At 40.7% G+C, this 10,807-nt stretch overlaps 1 long non-coding RNA gene across 1 annotated transcript; it reads left to right on the top strand.

Moving 5' to 3' along the window:
• Positions 1–5,396: 5,396 nt before the first annotated feature.
• LOC309705091 lies at positions 5,397–5,835 on the top strand. The gene is made up of 2 exons (XR_014276500.1): positions 5,397–5,464; positions 5,538–5,835. It is a non-coding gene; the product is annotated as an uncharacterized lncRNA (long non-coding RNA).
• Positions 5,836–10,807: the final 4,972 nt, after the last annotated feature.

Raw genomic sequence — 10,807 nt, 5'->3', positions numbered from 1 at the left:
TGGCAAAAATACTTGGTTCGAACACTGCAGAAGTGGTTGCTCAAGTTAAAGTTTCGGTTCCACGATCATGTTTGTATGACTCTGTGCGCCGTGCTTTTCAGCCAGTAGCCCTGGACACTGTGTGTGCAACTTCCCAGGCTGCGTTTTGTAAGACTGTGTTTTATGTTGCTTCACACCCAGTTTCTTCAGATACCGCTTGTATAATTCCTCCAGCACCTGTGACTGCCCCTGAACTCGTTTTTTCTAAGACTGCTAACGTCAACCTGGACAACTTAAGAATAGCGGTTTTACCAAGGTCAGCCTGCCGTAAGTCTCGGTTTTCTAGAACCATGTCTGGTACCATAAACCTGGTTTTCCCAGTGACTGTTACAGCTCCTCTGCTCTGCTCTCCGCGTCCGGTTCCAGTTCCCAGGCAGACTATGGCTCCGTTCATCCCTGCACCTGTATCTGCTCCACGGGCGGGGATGGTGGGCGCCCGGTCGTTGCCTGTACCTGTTCTGGTTCCCTGGGTGGGGGCAACTGAGACCCCGCTGACTCCTGCACCCGTTTCAGCTCCTCGGGTGGGAGCAGCGGCGGTCCAGCTAGCTGCTGCACCCACACCGGCCCCCAGGGGTACGGCAGCCAGAACACAGCTCTTCCCTGGCCCTGTATCTGTTCTTCAGGTGGCGGTGGCTGGGGTTCGACCAGGCCCAGTACCCGTCCCTGTTCCCCGGAGAGGAGTTGCTGAGAGTCGGTTACCCGCTCTGTTGCATGTTCAACAACCATCACTACACCCAGCACGACCATCATCGCGACCACCACTACAACTTCTGTTTCAGTCAACCGTCCAGTCTCACGTCATGTTAGCTGGGGGTTCAGGTGAACCCAACCAGTGTCCTGCCTCGTCTGCTGGGGGTTTGGGAGAACCCAGCCAGCCTCAAGTGTCGGCTGCTGGAGGGCCCGAGGAGCCCGTCCGGCCTCACGCCACGTCTGCTGGAGGGTCCGAGGAGCCCACAGCCAGCACATCCTCACATCTGCTGGTGGCCCTGGAGGACCCAGCCAGCACATCTCCACATCACCTCCTGCAGCCGTCCCGCTGCCGTCAGGTCCCGCTGCCGTCCCGCTGCCGTCAGGTTCCGCAACCGTCCCGCTGCCGTCATCCACGCCTGGTCCGGCCTCCGCATCCTCATCATCTTCGCCTGGTCCGGCCTCCGCATCCTCATCATCTTCGTCTGGTCCAACCTCCGTGTCTTCATCCACGTCTGGTCCAGCTTCAGCTCCGCCTTCGTCTGGTCCTGCCTCGTCTGGTCCTGCCTCGTCTGGTCCTGCGGTTGCCACGCCGCCGTCGGTGCCAGCTCGACCTGTTCCGCCTCGCCTCTGCCAGCCGTTTTCCAGGCCGCTAAGTTGGCATCATGGCCTTCGGGGACGGCTTCCGGAAGGAGTTCGTCGCCACCGCTGGCATCGCGGCCGCCCTCCGGACCTGCTCAGTGGCCACCACTGCCTTTCGAGTGGTCGGCCTCCGGAACTGTTTGCCCGTCGCCGCCGTTGCCGTGTGCACGGTCGGCCTCCGGAACTGTTTGCCCGTCGCCGCCATTGCTGTGTGCATGGTCGGCCCCCTGAACTGTTTCGGCTCTTGTGTTGTCGACTCCCGGACTTTGCTATGGACTCGTGGATAGTCTTGTTTTGTGTTGACCTGTTTTTGGTTTGTTCTGGTCTCTTGTGCTCCTTGTTTTTTTTTGTTTGGTCTCTGTCCCTCCATCCTGGGCCCCCTCCGCCCACCCTGGCCTGGTTCTTTGTGCCTTTTTTGTTTGGGGCTGTCGGGGGCCAGCCCTTTGAGGGGGGGTACTGTCACGGTCCTGAGTCTGTGGACTCAGTGTTTTTCTGTTTGTATTAGTTATCTTTGTTTTCATGATGTGTTTTGATTCTCTTGGGTTTGATTTCTGTCACTGTATCCCCTAGTTTAGTCCTCATCTGTTCAGTTTCCTGTTTTACTTTGAAAGTCTGTGTACTATGTCAATGTGTTGAGTTTTGCCTCCCCTTGTCTTGTCATGTCTGATGAGTCCCAGCTGTGCTCTCCTCCTGTTTCACATTCCCTAATCACCTCAGTATGTATTTAAGCCCTGTGTTTTTCCCTGCCAGTTGTTGCGTCCTCCACGTTTGTTGTGTGTTTATCCATGGTCGTCTACCTTCAGCATCTCCTGTCTAGTTAGTTTAAGTTGTTGTTTATGTATCGTCCAAAGGTGACTCTCCAGCAAATAAAGCCGTCGTTTAAGTTAATGTTTTGTCTCCGAGTCCTGCACGTGGGTCCAGCCACCGACAGCCACACAACTCATCGTGACAATATAAGAAAGATCTGAACTCACGGTTTGATATGGTAGACTGTAAAATTGCAAAATATTTTTTTCCCCACAGCAAGGGATCGAGAGGTGATCGTGGCTCAAGAGTTGGCAGTTCGTCTTGTAATCGGAAGGTTGCTGGTCGTTGTGTCCTTGGGCAAGACACTTCACCTACTGTCTACTGGTGATGGCCAGAGGGGCCGATGGCGCGATATGGCGGCCTTGCTTCTGTCAGTCTGACCCAGGGCAGCTGTGGCTACAACTGTAGCGCTATGCAATCCATTATTATAACTTATAGGAAAAATTTGCATTATTATTTGATTTGACTGTAGGACAGTGTTGCTACTTTTGACTGTCTGCCGTACAGATAAAACCGTTTACTAAAACTTTATCATTTCTTTAAATTTATTATGAAAATCATTAGGATGCCCACAAATTGACCTTTACAAGATCTGGATGAAACCGGGTCACACAGGCTACTGGAAAAGGGCTGGGGTGGATTGCTCATATCTGGGCCAGTGGTGTCACCACGTTCTACTCTCAGTCAGCTGATTTACCATCTCCAGAGACAACAGCAGACAGCAGGTGTATCTGCAGATGAACAGTCTGAAGACTGAAGATTCTGCTGTTAACAGTCATAGTAACTGAAGTACTTTAAGCATCTGTAGAAAGCCCTACTTTTCTCACCTTTACTATCAGTCTTAATTATAATAATAATAATAATAATAATTAATAATAAAGGTTAAAATCATTGGGAGGGGGAGATTGCCAGCACAAAGATATCACCATTATCACTGACCACCAGAAAATCTGTGGAGAGCAGTGTCTGAGCTATAGTTTGCTTTAAAACCTGACTGGAACCTTACAAGGAGTTCACTTCTGTGTGTTCAGCCACACACTTTACTAAAACATTTGGAGACAATATGAAGTTTGTAAATGAGCCTAACATTATCAGGAAAGTGTGATGGCAGATTTCTTTTGTCATGTATTAATCATATATTTTAATCTTATCACATTAGTCATAGTAATGTCACTTTCTCAGTTAGTTGTATGCATGTGCACTACAGATGGGCCTTATGCTCTACACACACAGTGAGGCCATTGTAATGGGAGACCTTAAACAGGTCGTGAGACTCCTTCTGACTGTCAGGGATGTAAATCCTTAGGTGACGGCTAAGCAGAAAAAAGGCCATAATTCTCTCTGTGAGGGAAGGGGTTTTAAGGATGGGGCTGATGGTAAAGCCGCCTTGATCTGAACGTTTGCTCCACTGCAGTGTTTTTTTTCTTTTCCTTTTTCTTTCAATAAACCTCACTTCAAAAGACACACTCACCTGGTGGTTGTAATTTTATTTAAGATTTTCCATAACAAAAGTCAGGGGTTCTTTTTCATAAGGTTTTACCAATGTTTTCTTTGTTTGTATTAACAATGGAGAACCAGTCACTACTGGCACAATAATTATGGATAGATAATTAATTTCAAATTTCATTCCAATTTTAACAAATCTCTTAACTGGAAGAGAATTACATTTTTTTTAATATTGTTAATCTGAATTCACAACTTCAAATTTGATTCTAGAAACAGAATTTGAATGTGATAGGAGGAGCTTAATGTAAACACAGTGTCAGTGATGTAGTGAGAATCGCATTACATGATTATATTTAAAGGAGTTCTGCAGAGTTGTAAACATACCCAACACACTGTCAGTATGGCTTACAGAAAGTTAACACTCCTGTTAGTTGCTCTCTTTGTTTCAAGTTGTGTCCAAGGTCAGACCATAACAGAGTCTGAACCAGCTGTCAAAAGACCTGGAGAGTCACACAGACTCACATGTACAACATCTGGATTTAGCTTTGGAAGCTCAGAGTGGAGCTGGATCAGACAGGCTCCAGGAAAAGGGCTGGAGTGGATTGCTTAGATACAGCTAGTACTCCTATCTATTACTCCCAGTTAGTCAGTCAGGGGTAGATTTACTATTTCCAGAGATGACTCCAGCAGTAAAGTCTATCTACAGATGAACAATCTGAAGACCGAGGACACAGCAGTGTATTACTGTGCCAAAGGGTACACAGTAACTTAAATACCAGAGGAGTCATACAAAAAATACTTCCTCTATTTATAACATTGACACAGAGCATTTGGTTTTGTCTGTAATACATACGGTGTAGTCCTCATTTCAATGAATATGCCATATCATGTTTTGAAAATTGAATCCAACATTAAAATGCATCTCAACTGTCCAGGTTCAACACACATTAACAGTGACTTCCAAATTCATTCCAATTTATCTGACAACATAATTGAAAGCAGAGAAGAATATACTTCTCTAATATCATTCATAGTTTTAGTACCAACTACAAGATGGGGCCATTGCTTCAAAGTCTCTACTTGGAAGGGGAAGATTTTTACTTAGATTTTGTGTAAGAAAAACTAACAGCCGAAAGGAGCAGGTGTGAGAAGTTATGACATTGCTAAAGTCTGTTATTCTCAGCCACTTCAAATTTACCTTCTCCAGAGACAGAAACAGAGAGCAGCTGTATCTACAGATGAACAGGCTGAAGATTGAAGATTCTGCTGTTTATTATTATTATTACTGATAGTGACAAAAGACAATTTTAACAGCTACACAAAATCCTTCAAATCCTTCTTGATGTATAAAAAATAAATGAAGGGAAAAGAGAAAACAAATAGTCTTCACCTTTAGAAAACAGTGAGATCAGTGATGACTCCAGCTTAGTGTGTGAACTAAGCTGTACCCCAGATTTAAACAGACAAACATAATCAAGAGGAGCTTGTGTTTCCTATACTTACATGCTCCACATTTATTTTTAAATTATATTTGTATGGAACATGTTTTATCACACTGAAATAACTATACTTTTAAATGAATAAAATCTAATATATATATATATATATATATATATATATATATATATATATATATATACTTGAGTGAAGTACAGTGTCTTTGAGTAAAAACTCTTTATTTATTCAACTTTTCTGTCTTCTTGTTGAGGAGGAGCTGATGCAAATATCCTTTCTTCTACCTCTACTTATCAGACTGCTCAAAGCATACAGGGAATAGTGGAAAGACAATTAATCAAAATGGATTGTAAGACAGCGCTGATACTTCTGACTCTCTGCTGTGCAGGTAAAACTTTTACCCAAAATAATCATTGTAATTTTTTATTTTTTTTATTCTCTCTCTTTATTTCTGTTGACAGGTGTTGATGGTCAGACTCTAACAGAGTCTGAACCAGCAGTTAAAAGACCAGGAGAGTCACACAGACTGACCTGTACAGGCTCTGGATTCACATTCAGCAGCTACCATATGGGCTGGGTCAGACAGGCTCCTGGAAAAGGACTGGAGTGGATTGCTTTCATTTACACTGATAGTAGTGGCATCTTCTACTCTCAGTCAGTCCAAGGCCGGTTCACCATCTCCAGAGACAACAGCAGACAGCAGCTGTATCTGCAGATGAACAGTCTGAAGACTGAAGATTCTGCTGTTTATTATTGTGCTCGAGAGCCACAGTGACTGGAGCTGTTTCAGCTGCTGTACAAAATCCTTCATGTGTCAGAAGAAATAAGAAATACTGAATTTCTATAGGACAATATGCATAGAAGTTTGAATAAAAACATTTATTGCAGCTCTCATCATGTCTCATCTCTACCTTTAGAAAACAGATGGATCACTGATAGCTGCAGCTTTATGCGTGAGTTTACCTGAAAGACTGAAGTAGCAGACATTTAAAGACTAAGTCAAAACAAAGTCTATTTTTATCTCAGACAAGTTTACAAAGAAACTAAATTGTGAAGTTCTTGGTCCATGGTGCAAATATAATAGGACAAATAAGCACAAATATTCAGCAACCTGCAAGACACAACCGAAAAAACGTTGCAATGTGACTAATGATTTTATGAATTAACATTTGTCTGGTCAGTTCTTCTCTGATAGACAGAATATAAATGTATTTGACCAACTTTTAGAAAACACACCAGTGTGTCTAACCATTTACCAGTTAGCGTCAAAGTATTTCAAACAAATAGACCTGAAAAATACGCTTCATACTGAACCACACAAACACTAATTTTCTATTTCATCACAGTGTTCTGACAAATCCAGTGATCTTTAAACACTGTATAAAACAAACACAGAGATACACAGAGTTTTATGATAAAGATGAGGATCAATTTACAGCAGTGATTGTAATGCAGGGAGAGGAATAAAGATACCATAACAGCAGCTCTGCATATTTGATTTGGCTGATTCTGACAGAACCTCCAAGTAGTTTACAACTCTTCTTGGGCACAAGCCAGGGAACGTGTAAACCACTGCACTACACTTCCTAACAATTTAAGTAAAGTATGTGACGGTGGATCAGTGAGGAAACAAAGCAGGTCATATCAGTTCAGCTTCAAGACCAAAAATCTTGTCTGCAGTTCTAATACCGCAGCTGCATCCTATTTTACTGGGTCCACTCAAATAACACATTAGAAACACAAAGTAATTTAATGAGTGATGGATACAATGCTGATTTCTGTTTCCACAGATTCTTTTCAGTGACCCTTACACACAGACAGAGAAACTAGTATCAATAAATAATTAAAAACAAATAAAAACATGTTTTAGAATTTCAACTCAAAACTAATGTTGCAGATTGTATCAGGACACTACAGGGCAGTTGGTGTTCAGTCTGTCCCTTTAGGAAACAGTTACTGTAGATCAGCAGTGTTTGCAGCTTCATGTGTGATTCAGATGTTGATGAGTGACAATAACAGGACAGAATCTACAGCCTGAGGACACAGATGTTTATTACTGTGTGAGTCTCTGGGCCACACAAACCTGCACAAATACTCAGGAAGATATAATCAGAGTTTGGACAAAAACAATACTACATGTGATTTGTCACAAACCTTGATATGATTAGTTCTTATGTTTATTTAACTACAAGAAAGGACAAAGGTGTGTATTGTTGTATGAATAAATATCTACATTTGATAAATATCTCCCTGTGCCAGAGCTACTCTTTTATTATTGAAAATAAATAAGTTCATGTATACATCTATCATAACATTTTTAGTAAAGTTCTCTTAAATTCTTCTCTTCTGGGTATTGTAGTCTTTAGTGAAAAACTCTTTCAGGTACATGGGGTAGCAACCTGTTGCCTTTAACTCACATTGTGGAGCAAAAAAATACTGTTGCCCGTCTACCAGGAATCACTTATTTAAAGAAACACACCACTGGCCAGTCTCTGTGGTGCTGGCTGTAGCTCAGCAGGTACTAGACCAGGTCATGTAATGACATGTAATAGGAAAGTTGCTGGTGTGAGCCCTTGCTGCTCAATTCTGTATCTTTAGGCAAGACGTTGAATCCCAAGTTCTCTCTGATGCATCTCTCTGGTCCATTGGAGTGCAAACGTTAGATACTAAGCACTTAAGTGCAGAAAAAAGTGGTTGTGATGTGAATGTGAATGACGCATCACTTAGAAGAATTTTAAGAGATATAAACTAAGCAAGTCCTCCTCTGAGCTGAAAACATGAGGCGAGACATTGCAGATATGTATTATAGATAGATTTGCCATAAAAGACGACCATTTACCAGAAGGCAGTACACAGAGGACTGATACAGATCTTAGATCTTTTCCAGAGTGTTTGTTAAAACAGCAGATGTGTGCAGCAGCAGCCAATGCTCAACCTTGCAGTAAATATTGAGTTTCCTTTTTTTTTCAATGCCTGTACATTTTGTTAATCTGATTTTTGAAAAGAAACTAGTGTATATGTGGCTTCACATTAATTATTGAATATTTTAAGTCTCCTAGTTTTAAGGAGGAGTTAATGCAAATACTTAGATGTCTTTGTGTGACACTGTTGTTACTTATGATTGTCTGCTGTGCAGGTAAAACTCTCCACTAAAACTCTTTTTTTATATTGTTTTAATTTACTATGGAATTAAATTATTTTTCATTGTCATTTGTTTATGTTGACAGGTGTTGATGGTCAGACTCTGACACAATCTGAACCGGCAGTTAAAAGACCAGGAGATTCCCACAGACTGACTTGTACAGGATCTGGATATAGCTTTGCTGGCCACGGTATGCACTGGATCAGACAGGCTCCTGGAAAAGGGCTGGAGTGGATTGCTTACATTTACAGCGATGGTAGTGGAACTTTCTACTCTGATTCAGTCAGAGGCCACTTTACCATCTCCAGAGACAACAGCAAACAGCAGCTGTATCTGCAGATGAACAGTCTGAAGCCTGAAGATTCTGCTGTTTATTATTGTGCTCGACACACACAGTGACTAAAGTTCTTTCAGCGGCTGTACAAAATCCTACAGTTCTTGTGCATTAAGCAGGGGGTGCTGTGACACCTGCTTTTTAGGAGAAGACCTATTGCAACATCCCCTGCACCCCTACCCACAGCCTTGTCAGCAATTCTTTAAATTTTACTTTTAGTTCAATATTTAAAAAGCATTTTAAATTCACTTTGACATGAACCAGCAAACAAATGCCTGTAGAGAAGCAATTTGGTTTCTAAGTGGTAAATTTTCGGATATTAAATTAGTCCTTGTGATTTTATTAAAATGAATGAAATAAAGCAGAAATGAGGGGAAAAGATAAGTTACAATATATATTCCTTATATTCCAATAAGGAATATATGGGCTAACAAGGCAACACAAAATGGCTGTAAGCTAAATTTGTGATAAAATTAATACATTTAGTCCACATTATGCATGTACATTAATGTAGACGCATGTGTTAGTGTTATGAACAGACCCGGACAAATACTCAACTTTACTAAGCCAAATATTTCCTTTAAATAGCAATAGCAGTCTACAGCTGTTCACTACAGATACTTAACCACAGTTTTCACTGTAGTCCTTACTGCTAGCAAAATGATGTCATCTACACGTATGTCCCCGTGCCTTTATACAAATGTTTGTGATTGTTTGTTTTTGTCTAGGGACTCATCAAAGTCCCCAAAAATCTCCTATACTGCACCACTGAAAACAATACTCAGAAATAAAGCCATTACCCAACAAAGCTGGTTTTATATTTTGACAAAAAGTAAATTCAAGCGAAACACAGATCAAGCTAGAGGCCAAGAAGGCATTTCAAAACCTAGTGATGAATAGTAATAAGAACAAAAAGAAGAAGAAGGTGAAAATCACTGGAAAGCTATAACTGCAAGCAGATGGGGTACAAAGAGAATTAAGAACCTAAAAGAGGGTCAATTAAAAGCAAATATATAAACATTATAATTGTTAAAAATCATAGGAAGAGATGATAAAACATTATAAAAGACAAACTTAAAGTAACTCAAACTGGAGGCACAGAGCAAAGACCGAAAGCAATTTAAAGGGATGATAATCTCATTAATCTCTGGCCCAAATAAATGCAAATCCAGTTCAAATCCAGTGCTGCACTGTGAGTCAGTAAAACACAGTGCAGCACTCAAATAAAAAAAGAAAAAAATGGCATCTGCAGCTACCAACAATGATTCATCATCATTCTATGAAGCATCATCTCTGTGCTGTGGTCTGTTTTATACAGGTCGACAGAAGCATTTCTGTTAGTTCAGCAACAACCATTTTGTAAATCCTTAGGGAGAAAGGGAGTTTGATTTTTTTTTTAAATTATCCAGAGACTTTTGTGTCCAGAGAGGATTTTTAAAATTTGATTTTAATCAGAAGAGTTTGAATAACTGATTTTTGTAAGTAAACAGGGATACAACCTGTCAGTAATGATGTATTAATTAGATTAGATTAGACTTTGTGGGTTGACAGATCCAAACATTTCCTTTACAGATCTCATCAGCAGGATATCAAGTGCACAGGAAGAGGGCTTCATTTTGTCAATTAGCTAGTAGGAGTTTCTCCAGTGTCCTTAGCAGGGAAGAGGATGTTTGTGTTGGGTTTTTTAAGTTTAAAAAAAAACAAAAACAAAAAAACAGGATAAAAGAGTGAAAAATAGTAAAAGAAAAAAGTAAGCTAAAAGATCAGTGTAGTTAAGAAAAGAAATATTAATCAGTGTCCCTCTGCCAGAAACACATATATTTCAATGTGACCAAACTCACTGATAGTACTGAGCATCCATATACAGCATCACAATGCTGAAACTAACTGTAATCAAATGTTAAAAGAAGAAACATTAAATACTTCAACGTAATACAATGCATTACATCTGGTGTAGTGCTCATTTTATTGAATAAATCTCATCATATTTTAATATTTAATACCAAAAACATTTTCTCCACAATTATTTATATTTATTTTCATAGTGAGACTCAGATCAACATAAAATAACCACCTTAAAGCTCTGACAGCAGGTAAAAATTCACAACATTACAGCCAGGAATGGAATATAAAATTTATCAGGTGTTAAAAATACATTTACAGAAAAAGAAAAAAAAAAAAACTTGTGTCAAATTTATCTGCAGCAAGTTTCAAAATCTTCATTTAATGAGGCTTTTTGATCTCTCATGTTTGTG

This window comes from Aulonocara stuartgranti (assembly GCF_965226115.1).
Source record: "Aulonocara stuartgranti genome assembly, chromosome: 4".
Classification (NCBI taxonomy): Eukaryota; Metazoa; Chordata; class Actinopteri; order Cichliformes; family Cichlidae; genus Aulonocara; species Aulonocara stuartgranti.
The sequence above is the reverse complement of the archived record's forward strand: the minus strand, read 5'-3'. Positions and strand labels throughout refer to the sequence as shown.